The sequence below is a fragment of the Pongo abelii genome, chromosome 16, assembly GCF_028885655.2.
Source record: "Pongo abelii isolate AG06213 chromosome 16, NHGRI_mPonAbe1-v2.0_pri, whole genome shotgun sequence".
NCBI lineage: Eukaryota > Metazoa > Chordata > Mammalia > Primates > Hominidae > Pongo > Pongo abelii.
The window spans coordinates 16,655,918-16,675,392 of record NC_072001.2 but is presented as its reverse complement, the minus strand read 5'-3'; the positions used below and the strand labels follow the sequence as shown (position 1 = coordinate 16,675,392).

Here is a 19,475-nt window from a genome sequence, read left to right as displayed (position 1 = left end):
TATAGAAATCAAAACAGAAAATTTTATTTTACCTATCAGATTAGAAATCACTGAAAGTAATGATAAAACTCAGTGTTGGTCAGGTAGAGGTGTTGGAATTATTTATACATCATTGGGAGAAGTCTCAATCTATAATCTTTCTTGATATTAACTTTATAAAATATATCATCAAAATTCTTAAAACATTTATACCTAGAAGCATTACTTCTAGTAATTAGGCCTAAGTAAATAAATGATAGACATACAAGAATGGTTACTATAGTCAAGCTTATAATAACTGATGTAAAATAAAAACACGTAAATGTATATTAATGTGGTTCTAGGTAGTAGAGAAATCCTAAACAATTTATGAGTAAGACTGATTTCATTTCATTGATATGAAAAGGTATGTTCAAAATGCAGGTACCAGAAAACCATGTACAGTATCCCTTTAGTGTTAAAAATGACTTGCACACTTACATATGTATATACATTTGTTTGTTCATGTGTCTTTGCCATCTCATATATTTACAGACAATTTCTAGGAAAATTCATAAAAGATGTTAACAGTGCTTATGTCAGCAATCTGGTGATTGATGGAACAAAGATTGTAAGGGGGAAGATAACTTTTACTTTCTGTCAGTGCTCTCCAAATTGTCTGGCAGCCTTAAGTTCAGCACTATTATGCTCTTCATACAAACTACTATTTAAAATAAACTATATTATAACAAAAAGTAGAAATGGCCACTTACTCTGCATTACCCCATGTACCATTTCAAATAGTCTTTTTCTACTTTTTCTCAGTCCATAACTTAAAATATACCTAATACTTTAACTTCTAACCTATTGGATCTACTTCTCTAGAATTATACCAAATTATCCTCTCTCTTCAAGAAAGAGAAAGCATTTTAAAATGTGAACTTTGATAAGATCTTATTATTTTCTTCTCCAGGTTAGATGTGCCCAATTTCTTAAACACCGTGGTTTCCAATCTTTTCAACATTCCAGTCACCCTCTAGGTGTAACCCACCTTTTCAGCAACTCTTAAAATGTAGCCTACAGAAATGAATGTAATATTCAAGACACGGTCTGAGCAGTTCAGATTATAGTGAAACTATTGCCGTCGTTGAACTTGACTCTGTGCCTCTATTAATGCAGTTTAAGAATGCATTAACTTTTTAAGCATCTGTTAACACCATATTGACTCATATTGAGCAGGGAGTCAAATAAAACCACAGGAATTTTGCCATAGGTTTTCCTATCCTGTAAATGTGCAATAAACAAGAATTTACAATAGCCCAGTAAAATTTCATTTTATTAGTTTCAGCCCATAGTTCCAATCTACAAAGACTTTTTTTTTTAGGCATGCAGCTATCATCTAAACTAATAGCCACCCTTTCCAGCTTTGCATTACCTGCAAAAGTGCTAAGCATTTCTTCTTTCACCATTCTAACCATGGATCGAACTGCTGAACAAAAGAAAGCCAAGTGGGGGGGTCCAAATTTTAGAGATCTTCATCAAGTTTACATCCATCTATTACTAAATACTCTTCAGATATCTGTTCAATTAGTTATGGAAAAGACAGGCTACTCATTTTTTCATATTGTCTTTAAGAATGTTAAGCGAATCTTCATGGAATGTCCTATATAAATATAGATACACATTGCTGTGGCTTTTCGTAACAAACCGTTTTTCAATTGACATACAGGATATACTGTTAGGTACACACACAAAAATGGAATGTATTACCACTTGGAATGTCTTCTAGAGGTATAAATCCTAATTCTGTGAGCCTGAACTTTTCAGCTCCTACTTGTTAACAATAAAATTATCTTCTCAATTCTGTTTATATAAGTCAACTTTAGTTGTATATTTCTCCCTCTTGAAGTTCATGAGAAACAATCATTAATGTGGTAGGTAGTGGTGTGTAGTAATTAAAAGCACGGACCCTAGAACCAAAGCTGCCTTGTTTTAAAACCCAGCTCCACCACTTAATGTTATGGTACCTTAAGAAAATTACTCAAACAAGCTGTGCCTTTGTTACCTTATCTATAAAATGGTGATAATAGTATTTCTGACAAAGGGATAAAATGTGTTAATATATGTAATGCCCTAAGAAAAAACACTTGTACCTAATAATATCTAAGTAAGTATAATTACTAACATTGTTATGACATTTTCAAGAGAAAAAACGACTATAAGAGCAAAGCCGTAATTCTGACAAGTTGATATTTTTCTTAAATTAATTCATTCTGTGCCTTACAAACAATACATTTATTTCTGGCTCCTAAATACTTACACACGCATACACACACACACATACACACACACCTTACCACATTACAATAATTCTATCTATTCACTGAAATAGTGCAGAAACATTTATCACTATTACCACCATTCTTACTAAGAAGCTGAAATTATTCCTGGACTACTGTTATAAATTCTAATAAGAAAGTTAAGAGGGCTATTGGTGGGGTGGTGAGAGGATGTGTCTGGAGCTCTGAAAATTCAGGGGTCTTGTAGAAACCTATACCTCTATTTCCATGGTTTTTATAGCTCACACCATGCTGACCACCTTATCACTGGCAACACTGTAATTCAGGGACTGGAAAATAAGGCGGAGGTCACCTCCTTCAGCATGGTTTATGATCTCTCCATTGTCTGATTTTCCAAGAAGACTCTGGACACTGCTCTCTAATACATCTAGTACACACCACACTTGGCCCAACTTCCACTCACTTCAGTCTCTGATTTCAGTCACTTCCCTCCAGACACTTGGAAATTTTAACAATTCCTCCATTTCCAAGGTTATCTTTCCTGGGACACAAGACTTTATGTTTCCCTTTGCCCCTTTTTCAAAATCTTGCCAATCTCTTTACCTCGCATTATAACTGACACTGATTTTGCTCAAATTTGAACATTTCACTCCTTGGAAAGGTGAGCTGAATTTAGACCAAAGTAGAAAAATGAACCTAAGAGCAACATGTCAGCAAAAGACTCTTTTTAACCCTTAGCAAGTAGGAAAATGGGAACTAAATGTAAGAATCAACAGTGTTAACAATTTCTGCATATATTCAGCAATGATTTATTGATCAGTAAACACTATGATAGACGATAGAAACAAAAAGTAAATAGAATTTAGTGCCAGTTTTCAAGAAAGTTAAATATAGCAAAGGAGACGCATGCAATTAATGATATTATAATGTGATAAATACCATAAAAGCAAAGAAGATAAATTCTTAATTATGAAACTAATGTGTGTAGGTTCTATAAAAATTAATCTTTATTCGCAAAAGCAAATGCCTCCATTGTATGGGTGGACATACAAACCTATTCAAAGAAATCACATCTTTAAAGCCCTGCTCCTCAAATTGTGGTCTCCAGGCCAACAGCATCTGCATCAACCCGGAGCTTATGAGAAATGCAAAATCTCAGGTCCCGCTGCAGACCCACTGAATATAAATCTGACATTAATTAAATCCCCTGATGATTCCTGGGCACATTAAAATTTGAGAAGCACTACACTAAAGCAAATCTTAACTTGGTGCAAGCAGTGGCTTTGACAAAAGCTGAAACCTGGCTCCTATTTCAAACATGCTATAGGAGAGTGAGTTGGTAGCTTCTTAGGGGAGTATTCTTCCAGTGCTCAGCACGTCGTAGGTACTCAATAACTGTTTATTGACTGAATACAAAACTGAAGGACTAAAGCAATGATTAAAATCACTTATGAGTAATGTTTCTAATACTGTTTCGAGCATGAAAGACAAAAGGAAGGAGTGAAGTAATAGCATTAAGTAACCCAACATGTTAAAGCAGTCATTTTAAACCACACTTTGAGTATTTTCAATTAAATAAGAAAAAAATACAAACAGAAGGCATTCAGTGTTGTGTTGATTTGAAATTGAATTTTAGCTTAATTCTACTTATTAATGTAGGAGAACTAAAATTTTGGGTAACATTTTGAAATTTTTATTATCTTTATCAACTATTTCAAAAATATAAGTTAATGCTAGAAGGGACGTTGGCTGTTGCTAATTTCATAGTTATGTAAATCAGCAGTGTGGGATTTAAGGTGTCAACATATAACAAAAACTCAATGTCTTCTAACATGACATATCAACAAGCGCATATGAATTAGAAAGCCACACGCCACACGATTCCAAAGAGCCACATTAAATCCACCTATGCTAAAAGAGGGTCAATTAATTCCAATAAGAAGCAAAGCATGCGTTTTAATTATTTCACATGTTAAAACATAAAATGGGAACACATATAAAGCTTTTGGTAAAGAAGGGCAATGCTTTCAGAAAAATATAGAGACATTTTTAGAATTAATTGCTTGATTCTAATTAAAAGAATATAACCATTAGAGGCACAGTGGCTACTAAAACTCTGATTTTATTTGCATACATTAGTATGACAAATGAATCTTCAGACAAAGCTTATTTTATTTTATTAAAATACAAAAGATCTTAAACTTTTCCTCAAATATGTGTTTACCTATATCACAAACCAGTTAAATGGTGTTCTTAGTTTTATAGCAACTAAATAGCCATGACGCTTAATATCAACAATCTCAAAAACACCTGAAAGTAGAACCCTGAAGCAGCCTATATATTAGCAGAAGATACAAATGTATTTCCACCTTTTTAGCAAAGTGACGTATTACAAATTATCCCCAGTGGCACCTGCATCCTAGATCCTCAGGCGCAACTTAAGAGGATTGTCATGTAATTATAGCAAGGTAAAAGTTTATCTCACCATTAAAAATGAGCTTTGCGCTGGGCAAGGCAGAGGGACCACTTGAGTCCAGGAGTTTGAGACCAGCCTTTGCAAGGTAGTAAGGCTCCATCGCTACAAAAAAAAAAAAAAAAAAAAATTTAAAAATTAACCAGGCGTAGTACCACATGCCTGTGTTTCTACCTACTCAATCATTTGAGCCCGGGAGGTTGAGGCTGTAGTGAGCCATGATTGTGCCACTGCACTTCAGCTTGGGTGACAGAGTGAGACTCTGTCTCAAAGAAATTAAAAACAGAGCTTTGTAACAGTCAAAGCCATCTAAAAGCAAAAGGTTATCTAATTTGGTAGATATTTTTCTGTAAGAGGAGGATTTCACCCAGAAATCACCATGATACTCTGGTGTGTATTAAACCACTAGCTTTGTACAAAATAAATGAGTTTTCTTTCAATTCTTAAATAATTATTACATCTAGTACACAAAACTCAACATTTTGGACTCATGTTCTAACTCAGAACAACTATAGTTTGTCCCCTCTTTCTGTGTCACACTGTACTTGTTTACTAGAAGTGTATTATTTCTCTATCTTCAGTCTCCATGATTTTATTTAATTACAGGGCTTGATAGCATGATAAATAATAGGTGACTACGTCAATTGTGCTTTTCTTCTCTCTCCTCATCCCAACTGTGAATTAAGGCCAGTATTTCACATTAAGTGCAAATGGATCACTGTATATCTAGCAGATGTTTTAGAAAGCTCATAAAAGCATGTGTTCACTTCCCTTTGCCCCACCCCTTAGTTGAATCCTGAAATACTCTCTAGAAGAAGGTGGGGTGGAAATAAAGTCCCTTTTAATAACTAGACCCAAACACTGAATAAAATACACCTATAAGGAAGACTTTCAGAATGATGTCTATCTAATCCTCTGCAATTCTGCAATTTCTGGATGAACTGTGTGCTTTTATAGATTGCAGAAAATAAACATGCTTCCTTCTTTCTCCTCCTCATCCTTCTCTTAATCTTGCTCTCATCTTTCTTCTTTTTGAAAAGTGGTTGCTGAAAAAAGTAAGAGAAAAGAAAGAGAAAGAAAATAGAGTTATCTCTGTTTCTCTCTCTCTTTGACCTTTAAAATATCTATTTATAGATAATAAATGTCACTGTTCACAAAGTAGTTAATTGGGCAATGAAAGAGAGAGACATAATTTTGTAAAACCTAATTTGGCCTTTGAGAGTCTCAGCGCTCATAGGAAACCCATGTCAAAGTTTCAGAAATGTCTGTTAATGTATTTAGTACATAAATGTTATTGACAGCCAACTCTTCCAATGCTGCCATAATTACTGATATTAAAGGTCTTGTAGCTATTTATATATGTATTTTTGTATAACACGTAGTACTTTTTCCATCTAATAGTGATTGTTCAAATCCTTGAATCGTAAAGGATGGTTATCTAGCTGCCCTTTCAACATGAGAAACCGGACAATGAAATATTTTCACTTTTAAATACACAATCATGCTTTGAGTGCTAAAAAGCACATGTAGGTCAAGAACCACTTATCTAAGGTATTTATTTGAGGGTGACAGCAAATTCAAGCTGAAATTTAAAGACCCTTATGCAACCACTCTGGATTTCCTACGTAAGTACAAAAATATTTGGAGAAAAGTTCCATTTTCAATTTTAAATGTGCCTTGGGGACTACGACAATCTATTACTAGACTTGCAAAAAAATTTGAAGCTTATAAACATAAATACTTTGGCAAAATTTTAAACTATATAGATGGCATATATGGTGAGGGAACCCAAAGGAATGCAACTCAAAACTACAAAACTGCCAGAGAGATAGAAATCTACCAACAAAATCTCACCATTAATGAGAATATCATTTTCAATCCCAAAGCTCTTATTTCTAGTACTAAATAACATTATTCTATATTACTAATTTTTTACTGTCCTATAGGTGATGGTGAAAAAGAAAGGTAGGTAAACAAAAGGTAGTTGGTAAAAAAAGAAAAAAACATTACCGAAATTACCAAATATTATAAATGCGTCTAAAGCAATCTACTAAGACAAAGGGAGAAACTATAGATTTCTTACTGTGGTGTTATCCACTTGCTCAAGGAATCTCTGGGGATATAGATTAAAGAAACTATGTATGTTTAGACCTTTACATCAGTAAAGTTGCCATTGGAAGAGGAACAATTTGGTGGTTGAAGGGGAGATCACCATGGAAAGTTATTAAGACCAAAGTTTCACTGAAGCAGGAAGGAGTTTTACAAATGATGTTCTTGTTGTCAGAGCTTCTGCTTTCCCAATATGCTTTGTCCCCTACTTTACCTTATCTTCCTTTAGGGAAAATTCACCTTCTAGCTGTTACAATTCATTATTTTCACTAGCCTGTGTTTTTTAAAATCTTTTGATGGAGAGAAGCAACCCAAATACTTATTAGGAAATAAAATATGCTAGTATCTTTTTGTTCTCAGCAGCTAGTGTGGTTATGCAAGAACAAAATTTATGTAAATGTTAGTGTAGGTTCCCTGTTTCTCTTGTTGATGATTGAAGAGCTTAAAAAGAGAAAAATGTAATTCAATTAATTTCTTCTAATTAAAGTACAATATTTTAAAAAAATCAACAATCACCGTAGCTTAATTGACATTAGTCATTAATTGACAATCTTCCTAAAGTTGCTAAGGATTGGTTTTCAGTCCAATAACTCCACTATAACTAGGGATCTTTGTTCAGATAGGGTCACCTACGTAGACTACATACCCTTATCTAGGCTACATAGCTTCCCAGAAGTCACTCATGTACTGAAGGAGAAAAATGTAAAAGTGTTAATATAAATATAAAATAATTAACTTTTCTGAGTATGCTTAAAATAATGTATTTTTTATTAGGGTATTTTTTATTTTTGCCAAATTTGGAATTATGCATTTATTAACTAGTATTTGTAGAAGAGACATGATATGATGTAGGCTTTTTTCCAAAGCCTAGGACAGAGAAATTATACATTCTTCTATTTCTTTAATACTCCTTTTGAAGAAATGGACTACATATTCTTTTTTTTTCCTAGTAAATTGGAACTAAAAATAATTCTTGACTCAATGCCAACTATTTAACAACATAGACTGATTTCTGTGAGGAAATTTAGTTTATACATAACAAGCTTGATGTGACATACTCAACAGGTTCTCCTCAAAAATATCTGGACATCTGAAATTCAGGCAGCCAACATTCTATCAGGCTCTGTGCTTTGGACATGTAGCATTTGTAATCCAACTTGCTAATCATGGAAACCAGAATAGAAGTTTAATTGGAACCCCTATCCTCCATCATCAACTATAATAAGAAAGAAAAGTAGCATCTTTCATGTAAGATCTTTGTCTTTGGTTACAACTAAATGAGGCTTTGGGCTTTTCCTTTTTTTTTTTGAGACAGAGTCTTGCTCTGTCGCCCAGGCTGGAGTGCAGTGGTGCGATCTTGGCTCACTGCAAGCTCCACCTCCCAGGTTCACACCATTCTCCTGCCTCAGCCTCCCGAGTAGCTGGGACTACAGGCGCCCGCCACCACGCCTGGCTAATTTTTTTGTATTTTTAGTAGAGACGAGGTTTCACCAGATTAGCCAGGATGGTCTCGATCTCCTGACCTCGTGATCCACCCGCCTCGGCCTCCCCAAGTGCTGGGATTACAGGCTTGAGCCACAGCACCCGGCCTGGGCTTTGACAAACACAATTCCTTTACTATATTTTTAAAAAATCAGAGTCGGTGATCAGATCTCTATTAGAAAAGTATTACATTTGCAAACCACAGTATGCTACTGAGAAAATGGCACAATTTAATAAAAAGGGGACAGAAGTACCCTGCTATCTCACTATTATCATCACATTTGGGTTTCTGTAATATTTTGTGCAATCATTAAAAGCAAGGTAACAATAATATTTTCACCATCTCAATACCTAGAAGATTTCTATTACTTTGGCTAGGAACATTTTCCTTGGATGGTTGGTTGACAATATCCAAAGGATAATTTTAGGTCCTAAAGAATTAAACACAGGTCTATTTTTATGAGGTGGGACAGATTGGAAACCATTCTTTTTGCTTGTTCCAATGAAATTGGAAATGAAAAGAATGTGTGTCATATGAGGGACAAGTGTCATGAAGCCCATCTGAATTATACTTCATACCCCTCTTTATAGCCTAATGTTCAACAATATCCATTTTCCTGGCAGTATTGCACCCATCAAAAACAAGTTATTGACACTTATGTCTCATATATAAATCAAATAAGGCAGACAAAGCAAAGAAGGTGGTTTTAGAGAGATTGAATGGTGGAGTCAAATAATGTATTTGTTTTTCACCTCTAAGATGTCACTTTAATACTGCACTGAAACAATGGCACAAAATCATTCCAATTAAATGGTCTTAAAATAAGATATAAAGCAAATTCAGGTGATCGCATTCTGCCTGGTGTGTAAAGAGCTGACAGCACAAAATTGAGCAGAAATAGTTTAAATTTAGCATTCTTCACATACGTGTACAAGGACTGGGAGCAGAAGTTGGATTTGCTTCAGTGGAGTCAACTAAAGACTCAACAAGGAAGGGTTGAAGTGCATTGACAGCGCACTGGGAATTCTATGAGTATTGACTAGCACTGGCTTGGGTACAAATTAAGTAAAGCATTCTATTTCTGACATTAATTTTCTTCAACTGAGAAATTACAATAACAGATGAACGAAGATTATGATAATAATAATAATAAAACACGAATGTAATGAAGAGACACATTCACCAGTGATCAGATACCAGACAGCCATGACATATTCACTTTGATTTTCAAGGCCTCTGGTCATATGGTTTATTTCACACAATTCTGCTGAGACTCCAGTCATTACACTTCATTCCATTTCCTGGTGCTATTCACATAATATTATCTCTGCTCTAAGGGATTAAGAATCAGCTAAGAATAAAGAAAAGTTTTTTCTTTATCATATCCATGGAAAATTATTTAACCTGCTCTGGCTTACTCAGCATGGCATTCACTTTCCTTCCCTTGCCTGTGAATTCTGAGATTTGAAATGTTAAATAGGAGTCACTTGTTGTATCATTAGCTAATGTTTGCCATAAAATTAAAAGCAAGGAGAAGTTACAAAGGGGAAGATACATTAATCAAACCAAATCAATAACCAGTCTGCAGTTTGGTGCTTATTTTATTAAAAATTGCCAGATTAGGAAAAATCTCCCCCTCCTAAAAATAAAATAAAATAAATGTGCCTTTTCAAGGATTTGAGGAAGTTAGAATACCCTTGATTCTATAGTTTTGGGAAGGAAAGAAATAAAAGTAAAGCTAAAAGTGAATCAACTTTTATGCTCTCTTCCTACCTCCTATTTCCTTTTATTCTTCATAAAATATTTAAATTGAACATATTGGTAATAATCTTGAAATGGATTATTTTGAAAAAATATTTAGTGCAAAAATATAAATAAGCTTGTTTTAAGTAATTGGCATCTCATTTCTGTAAAATAACATTTTCCAGATTTTGCTTTCTTTTTTTTTATGAAATTGAAGTCTATGCCATAGCCTTATAAAGAAGATTAATATTATAGTTTTGAACACCTGTTAGAAAAGACAAAAAATCTAAAGTCAATGATCTAAGCCTTTACCTTAAAAAACTAGAAGAGGGATGGGTGTGGTGACTCACACCTGTAATCCTAGCGCTTTGGGAGTCCAAGGCAGGCAGATCATGAGGTCGCGAGATCGAGACCATGCTGGCTAACATGGTGAAACCCCGCCTCTACTAAAAATACAAAAAATTAGCCGGGCGTGGTGACGGGCGCCTGTAGTCCCAGCAACTCGGGAGGCTGAGGAAGGAGAATGGCGTGAATCTGGGAGGCAGAGCTTGCAGTGAGCTGAGATGGTGCCACTGCACTCCAGCCTGGGAGTCAGAGCGAGACTCTGTGTCTCAAAAAAAAAAAAAAAAAAAAAACTAGAAGAGACAGAAGAGCAAATGGAACCCAAAGGAAGCAGAAAAAAGGAAATAATAAAGAGTAAACAGAAATCAATGAAAAACAAAACAAACAAAATCAATAAAACCAACAACTGGCTCTTTGAAAAAACTCAATTAAACTGATAACTTCTAGTAAAACTGATGAAAATGGAAAGAGAGAAAATACAAGGCACATTTCAGCAAACTTCTGGATAACAGGTAGTATATGCTGGTACTTACTACACACAAGATAACTGCATAGGCACTCTGCCTGGCCTACTGTGCTGATCCCATAACAGCCTACAAGGTAGGTACTATTATTAACCCCACATACGGACTTTTTCTAAGAGACAGGGTCTCACCCTGTCACCCAGGTTGGGTGTAGTGGCACAATCATAGTTCACTGCAGCTTCAAACTGCTGGCCTCAAGCAATTCTCTCACCTCAGCATCCCAAAGTGCTGGGATTACAGGCGTGAGCTACCATGCCTGGCATCACAAATTATTTTTATATATGTATATTTACACAGGTATGTCCATTCAAGGAAAAGAAAGTCTGAATATCCACGCTGAAGGGATAATAGTGGCTAACTCTTAGAGGAAAACTGAAATTGGGGTGGGCAGTCACGTGAAATCTTTATCATCTATACATTTTTATAAGAATCCAGGTATATTTTTAATTGGAACAAAAATGCATCACACATTTAAAACATTTAATTACACAAAATAAAGTAAGCAAAGAATAAATATATGGGTTTCACCGGGTTGGAGAAAGGGAAGAGATTGTGAACTCCATCCATGATAAAGAACTCCTATAACCCAAAACAAAAAACTCAATTAAAAAATGAGCAAAAGGGCCAGGCACAGTGGCTCATGCCTGTAATACCAGCACTTTGGGAGGCCTTGGTGGGTGGATCACCCGAGGTCAGGAGTTCAAGATCAGCCTGGCCAACATAGTGAAACCTCGTCTCTACTAAAAACACAAAAAATTAGCCAGGAATGGTGGCAGGTACCTGTAATCCCAGTTACTCAGGAGGCCGAGGCAGGAGAATCACTTGAACCCAGGAGGTGGAGGTTGCAATGAGCCAAGATTGCGCCACTGCACTCCAGCCTGGGCAACAAGAGCCAAACTCCGTCTCCAAAAAAAAAAAAAAAATGTGCAAAGGATTTGAACAGACATTTCTCCAGTAAATGTATACAAATGGTGAATAAGCATGTAAAAAGATGCTCAGCATGACTAATCATCAGGGAAATGCAAATCACAACAACGAGATGCTGTACCTACTCACACAAAAAAGGATGGCTATCATCAGAAAAGGATAAAAAAAGAAAAAGTGTTGGTGAGGGTGTGGAGAAACTGGAACCTTGGTATATGGCTGCAAGAATGTAAAACAGTGTAGCCACTGTGGAAAACAGTTTACTGGTTCCTCAAAAAGTTACATCTACTGCCAGGTGCAGTGGTTCACACCTGTAATCTCAGTAACTCAGGAGTCTGAGGCAGGAAGATGGCTTGAAGCCAGGAGTGTAAGACTAGCCTGGGCAACACAGTGAGAGTCTGTCTCTAATTAGTCAAGCATGGTGTTGTTCACCTGTAGTCACAGCTACTTGGGAGGCTGAGGCAAAAAGATCACTTCAGCTCAGGAGTCCAAGGCTGCAGTGAGCTATGATTACATCACTGCATTCCAGCCTGGGCGACAAAGTGAGACCCAATCTCAAAAATAACAATAAATAATAAGTTAAACATAAAACTACCACATTATTGGCCAGGCGCCTGTAATCCCACCACTTTGGGAGGCTGAGGCAGGTGGATCACGAGGTCAGGAGATCGAGACCATCCTGGCTAACATGGTGAAACCCCGTCTCTACTAAAAATACAAAAAAATTAGCCAGGTGTGGTGGCGGGCACCTGTAGTCCCAGCTACTTGGGAGGCTGAGGCAGGAGAATGGCGTGAACCCGGGAAGCAGAGCTTGCAGTGAGCCGAGATTGCGCCACGACACTCCAGCCTGGGAGATGGAACCAGATTCGGTCTCAAAAAAACAAACAAAAACAAAAAAATCTATTGACCAATTCCACTCCTAGGTATAGACACAAAGAATTAAAAGCAGAGACTCAAGACACTTGTAAACCAATGTTCATAGCAGCATTACTCACACAAGTCAAGAGACGAAAGCAACCTGAGCGTCCACTGATGAAGGGGTAAAATGTGGCTTACATATATAATGGACTAGTATTGAGCCTTTAAAAGGAAGAAAATTTTGACACATGCGGATGAACCCCAGACCTAAGAACTTCAATAACCCAGTCACAAAAGGACAAATACTGTATGATTCCCCTTATAAGGAGACACCTTGAGTAGTCAAATTCTGAGACAAAAGTAGAATGGTGGTTGCTTGGGGGCAGCAAGGAGTTAGTGTTTCATGGATACAGAGTTTCAGTCAGAGAAAATGCAAAAGTTCTAGAGATGGATGGTGGTGATGGCTGGGCAACAATGTGAATATACTTAATGCCAATGAACTGTACACATAAAAATGGTTAAAATGGTTAAGTTTTATGGTATGTATATTTTACCACAATATTTAAATTTTTTAAATTACATTTTTAAAAATTGTTAACAGGCCAGGTGCGGTGGCTCACGCCTGTAATCCCAGCACTTTAGGAGGCCGAGGCAGGCAGATCACAAGGTCAGGAGATCGAGACCATCCTGGCTAACACAGTGAAACCCCGTCTCTACTAAAACTACAAAAAATTACCCAGGCATGGTGGCAGGTGCCTGTAGTCTCAGCTACTCGGGAGGCTGAGCCTGAGGCAGGAGAATGGTGTGAACCCAGGAGGCAAAGCTTGCAGTGAGCCGAGATCCCGCCACTGCACTCCAGCCTGGGCAACACAGTGAGAATTCATCTCAAAAAAAAAAAAAAAATTGTTACCAAAAAATTACTAATAATCCATCCAAGTTATTTAGAAAAGGAGTGTCAGATCAAGCTTTCCAAAGTGCCAAAACTCAGAAGATTACCTGGTTGCTTGCCCCATACCCAGCTGTCCAGAATTCACTTGGCGCTATATACAGGTGTAGGAGTTTCTTCTTCATCTTTTTTCTGTCATCCAGATCTTCTTTCTTTGTTCCACTTTGTTCAACACTATCATCTGCAGAATTAAAAAATTTTTAATCTGTAACCGCTTTTCAGAATGCCATACCATTAGTCAGTCTCTGCAAATGTCCCTCCCCGAAAAGTTAAACACACATCATGAACTGAATGTTTGACAACTTAAAAATAAAATACATCCATCATATCTGTTACAGATCCAGTAAAATTTTCATAAAGAAACCAAAACATTGGCCGGGTGCGGTGGCTCACACCTGTAATCCCAGCACTTTGGGAGGCCGAGGTGGGTGAATCACGAGGTCAGGAGATCGAGACCGTCCTGGCTAACATGGTGAAACCCCACCTCTACTAAAAATGCAAAAAATTGGCCGGGCATGACAGCGGGCGCCTGTAGTCCCAGCTACTCGGGAGGCTGAGGTAGGAGAATGGCGTGAATCTGGGAGGCAGAGCTTGCAGTGAGCCGAGATGGTGCCAATGCACTCCAGCCTGGGTGACAAAGCGAGATGCCATCTCAAAAAAAAAAAAAAGAAAGAAAAGAAAAGAAACCAATATATCAAATTATTTAAAGCATGTCTTCCAAAATGATATTCCATCAACTTCCTAATGGGATTTTTAAGCCATTCTACTGAAATCAGTTTCTTAAGAGTGAAAATTATGTAGTATAGATGACTTCTTCTATAAGAAACATTAGTTAACATTTAATTATAGTGTACAGGTAGGCTTACAAATAGAAATTATTTAGAAGCAATAAGATTGTTAAATAATTTGATAACATTGGTGATGAAAACAAAATGACACCTAAAAGGTACAGAAATAGTTTGGTGGTAAAACTTTGCATATTGAAATATAGAGACCCCTCTGTTATCTGAAATAAACATGAACAAAAACTGACACAGAAAATCAGTTCAAGTAATAATTAGCAAAATATTTACCAACCTTTTTCATTTGCATAAATAGGGTAGAATCATGAAATTTCAAAGATACAATATTAGTATTAATACTCATAACTATATATAGTTATATGTAGCTATATACACATATATAACTTTAAATTTAGTCAGAATTTTTATGGTAACAAATAAACTGTGTGCTATTTAAGTCGTATTTTCCAAAGAATAAACAAAAGTGTAATGAAGAAATAGTGGTGCATTTCAAGTTCTTAACACAGTTGACACCTTGGTAAACTTTTTAGATCACAATATTTTTAAGTCATTAAGACCATCTAAAACTATGCCTTAACTTGCTTCAGAAAACAGTTCAGCACATGACCCAACTTTCACACTACTAGGACTTTATCCTAGGGAAATGGAACCTACATTCACACAAAATCTGTACAGAAATGCTCACAGCAGGATTACAATTGTGAAAGAAAAATGGAAACAACCACAAGGTCCTACAATAGCAGAATGGATAAACACCATGTGGTACATCCAAATGATGAAATACTACTATTCAGCAATATAAAGAACCATTAATACACAGAACAACTGGTAAATCTCAAACATATAACTGGGAGTAAATGAAGATGGTTTCAAAATGTTACTTAAAATAAGGTTCTACTTACATGACATTCTCAAAAAGAATACCCTACACCGATGGAGAACAGATCAGTGGCTGCCAGGGTAGGAGGCCAGGGAACATGTGATAAAAAGGAGCACCTTAAGGGAGCTTTTGAGGTGATGAAACTTCTCCATCCTGATGATGGTGGGGGTTACATGAATCTATAGAGGTCAAAATTTACTCAACTAGATACCACAATAAAATAAATTTTATATAAGTTTTTTAATTAAAAAAAACATCAGCTGGGTGCAGTGGCTCACACCTGTAATCCCAGCAATTTGGGAGGCCAAGGCGGGCAGATCACAAGGTCAGGAGTTCGAGACCAGCCTGACCAACATGGTGAAACCCCGTCTCTACTAAAAATACAAAAATTAGCCAGGTGTGGTGGCATGTGCCTGTAATACCAGCTACTCGGGAGGCTGAGGCAGGAGAATCGCTTGAACCTGGAAGGCAGAGGTTGCAATGAGCTGAGATCATGCCACTGCACTCCAGCCTGGGCGACAGGGCGAGACTGTGTCACACACACACACACACAAAAAGTTAATGGTTCTCATTAATATTAAAGTTTCAATGAAATTCTACAAACATGTATTTAACACTCAGCGTATTCAAAGCACTTTTATACTAAAGTAAAAAGATAACATCTAAAAAAACTTTAGAAAAACCTATCACATACATATAACTAATCGATGCAAATCTGGCTTTGGAAAGGGTCATGAGAAAATATCTAGGCCCAGGGGCTGGGCACGGTGGCTCACGCCTGTAATCTCAGCACTTTGGGAGGCTGAGGCAGGCAGATCACTTGAGGTCAGGAGTTCAAGATCAGCCTGGCCAACATGGTGAAACCCCGTCTCTACAAAAATACAAAAATTAGCTGGGCGTGATGGCCAGCACCTGTAATCCCAGCTACTCAGGAGGCTGACGCAGAAGAATCACTTGAACCTGGGAGGTGGAGGTTGCAGTGAGCTGAGATTGTGCCACTGCACTCCAGCCTGGACCACCGACCACCGAATGAGACTTCATCTCACAAAAAAGAAAAAAAAAAAGAAAGAAAGAAAATATCTAGGTCCAGGTTAGGGAGGACAGCTGGAATACAGTCTGGTGGAATCATATCAGAGCAGGGGGCTGGGTCTGGAGGGCTGGAGTAGGGTGTGGCCCCACTCTAGAAAGAAACTGAGAAACGCATCCTGGGTGAAGCAAGAGCAGAGTCCCATTCTGCAACAGGTGAGCATTTATCCCAATCTGAGAAACTACATGCAAATTTATAAGTCTCACTTAGCCTCTTATTTTCCTTAACAACATGTAAAATGAGAGAACAAACAATTCAGAAGGTTAAGACGTGAAATACACTGAATTCAGAAATCATACACAGAAAGGTAGGATATGAATAGGGGAAAAAAGCAGCTAATGGAGAGTGAAAATGAGCCAGGTGGGCAGCTCACACCTGTAATCCCAGCACTTTGGGAGGCCGAGGCGGGTGGATCACTTGAGGTCAGGAGTTTGAGACCAGCCTGGCCAACATGGTGGAACCCCATCTGTACTAAAGATACAAAAATTGGCCGGGCGTGGTGGCAGCCACCTGTAATCCCAGCAGCTCTGGAGGCTGAGACAGGAGAATCATTTGAATCCAGAAGGCGGAGGCTGCAGTGAGCCGAGATGGCACCACTGGATTCCAGCCTGGGCAACACAGTGAGACTCTGTCTCAAAAAAAAAAAAAGGAATTTAATATGTATAAATCTATCTATAAATATTTTCTAATAATAAAAAACACACATCATGCCACACTAAAAATAAAGACATTTACTGAGTTCCAAAAAATCTCCCTAAAAATCCCAATCACTTGGGATCTACATAAAGAACAATTATGCTCTGCTTTCTAACCATGATTTTTAAAAGAACAAAGGGCAAAAAAAATTCATCAAATGTGGGCCAAGCGCGGTGGCTCAAGCCTGTAATCCCAACACTTTGGGAGGCCAAGGTGGGCAGATCATGAGGTCAGGAATTCAAGACCAGCCTGGCCAATATGGTGAAAGTCCGTCTCTACTAAAAGCATAAAAATTAGCTGGGCGAGGTGGAGGGCACCAGTAATCCCAGCTACTCAGGAGGCCGAAGCAGAGAACTGCTTGAACCCAAGAGGTGGAGGATGCAGTGAGCCAGGATCATGCCACTGCACTCCAGCCTGAGCGACAGAGCAAGACTTCCTCTCAAGAGGAAAAAACAACAACAAAAAAATTCATCAAATGTAATGAATAAAACACATAGTTTAGATTTTTCCATGTACTTAGTTTTTCTAAGAGCATCTTTTGGAACTACTGTTTCACAGAAAACACTTTGGGGAATGTTTTAATTTATTAACAAATACTGGAGAGCTAGGAGGAAGAGGTTAAAACTTTTTAAAATATACAGAGTGAATCATTGATACGTGCCAAAAAAAAAAAAAAAAAAAAAAGTTGCTGATTCCTGTCATGGAAGACACTGTCATATGGACACTGTTAGCCTCAGCATGTGGAGGTCCAGAAAGGGAAAATTTCAAGTCAGATAGAATTCTATATATACCATTTATTTGGAGCCTTCAGCCCTCAAGATCCTAACATCATGACCTCAGTTTCAACACAATTGTCCTTAGTCCTTGTATTGGTTACAAATACAAACCAAACAGCTCAACTGAACTAACTCTCGTCTCTCCAGAAACACAAACACAAGACCTCATAAAATGAGTGAGTTTCTACAGGCCATAATTACTGAACTTACTTCTCCAATTTTTCCCTCCACAGTTAACTAAACAGCTCAAAAACTGTCAGCAACAACAGTCACCATGATATGGTTAGGAGTGTGGCAGATTTCTTAACGAGCAATAATAAATAGGAAAAAAATTCTGCCTATTCATATATCTCAAGTTTCGTGCACTTGCAAGAAACTAATTAAAAGGCAGCCGTGCACAATTTACAAAAACAGCCATAAAGACTGTTAACATTATAAGTTACAGGAAATAAACCTGCTCCTCTAATATAGCAAGATACAACTGACTTCCCCTTACATGCCCTAAAAAAAAGCCTTACCCGAGAAATTTAATGGAAGCAGAAACACATCAAGAAAAAGACATGTCAAACCCCACCTGTATATCTGTTTGCAACCATTTGGAGTCAAGTCGAGCCTGGGCAGCCAAACAGAAAGATTCAGAGGGCATCTTTTCTCCAGCTTCCTCCCAGTTCTCAGGCCTGCAAGTAAACATACATGTTGAAGACCTAACGCTTTTTAATAATTTACAAAGACACTCCAGAAAAAGTTTAATGCAGAAAAAAAAAAAAAGAGAGAGAGAACAGAAAGAGGGGAGAGAAGAGCTGGGGGAAGGGAGTGAGGGGGAGAGAGGGAAAGAGGGAAGAGATGGAGGGAGAGGGAGGTTCGGGGAAGGAAAAGCCTCCTTCCAAGGTAGGCAGGGTGTGCCGGGTTTCTGCACCATGCTGGCGAGACCTGGAGAATGGACGCTCACATGAGGCCAAGTCACAATGTCATCTGCCCTCAAATCCAAAAAGTACACACACACGACAGGAAGTCCATCGTGTTAACGGACAAATGACAGCAGCATAAATCTGCCGCTTTACCCCACAGCAGGGCGCGTGCGTGAAACAAATTACTCAAAAGGATCGCCAGTAGAAAAACCCACAGCCGCCACCACCTAGAGATGAAGAGAGGCCGGAGGCTGCGCCGCGGGCGGTCAGCGCAGGCCCAGGTGCGACCGCCACGCCCACGCCCACCAGCCCCGCGCCCGCACCGCCCCCGCCGCCGGCCGCCCCGGTGTCCCAGGCCAGGACCTGACGCGCTGGGCCGGGCAGCCTCGCCCCGCCGGCTTGCGGACACAGCCACCCAGCAGCCGCTGGCTCAGCCCGCGCCCACGATCCCGGCGCCTCTCGCGGCCGGAGGGGCGGGCGACGCGGGACTACCGCCCCCCGCGTACGGCCAATCGCAACGGGGCTGCTCCGCGGGCGCAGCCAAAGGGGAAGAGAAGCCCTTCGCGGCTCCTCCGGACTCTCCGGCTTCCCGCAATCCCGTTTATCTTCCTGCTTGGTGCTCACAGGCTGCGGCCAGGGCCAACCGCGGGCGCCGGAAGGCGGGA

General features: G+C 38.4%; 1 protein-coding gene across 8 annotated transcripts in view; it reads right to left on the bottom strand.

Annotated features, from left to right (window-relative positions):
- LOC100433836 (golgin subfamily A member 6-like protein 22) overlaps nucleotides 1–19,413 on the bottom strand; it is an 87,419-nt gene extending 68,006 nt beyond the window's left edge. For 4 of the 8 annotated variants that reach the window (XR_010137319.1, XR_010137313.1, XR_010137318.1 and 1 more), the window contains exons 1-4: nucleotides 19,174–19,303; nucleotides 18,477–18,579; nucleotides 13,711–13,841; nucleotides 4,744–4,836 (exon numbers count right to left, since the gene is read on the bottom strand). The gene's annotated coding sequence lies outside the window, so the exon portion shown is untranslated. Of the gene's footprint in view, nucleotides 1–3,928; nucleotides 5,778–13,710; nucleotides 13,842–18,476; nucleotides 18,580–18,832; nucleotides 19,098–19,173 lie in introns of those variants that run through there. The other 4 variants (XR_010137315.1, XR_010137316.1, XR_010137314.1 and 1 more) reach the window with 4 other exon arrangements.
- Between the last annotated feature and the right edge of the window lie 62 nt (nucleotides 19,414–19,475).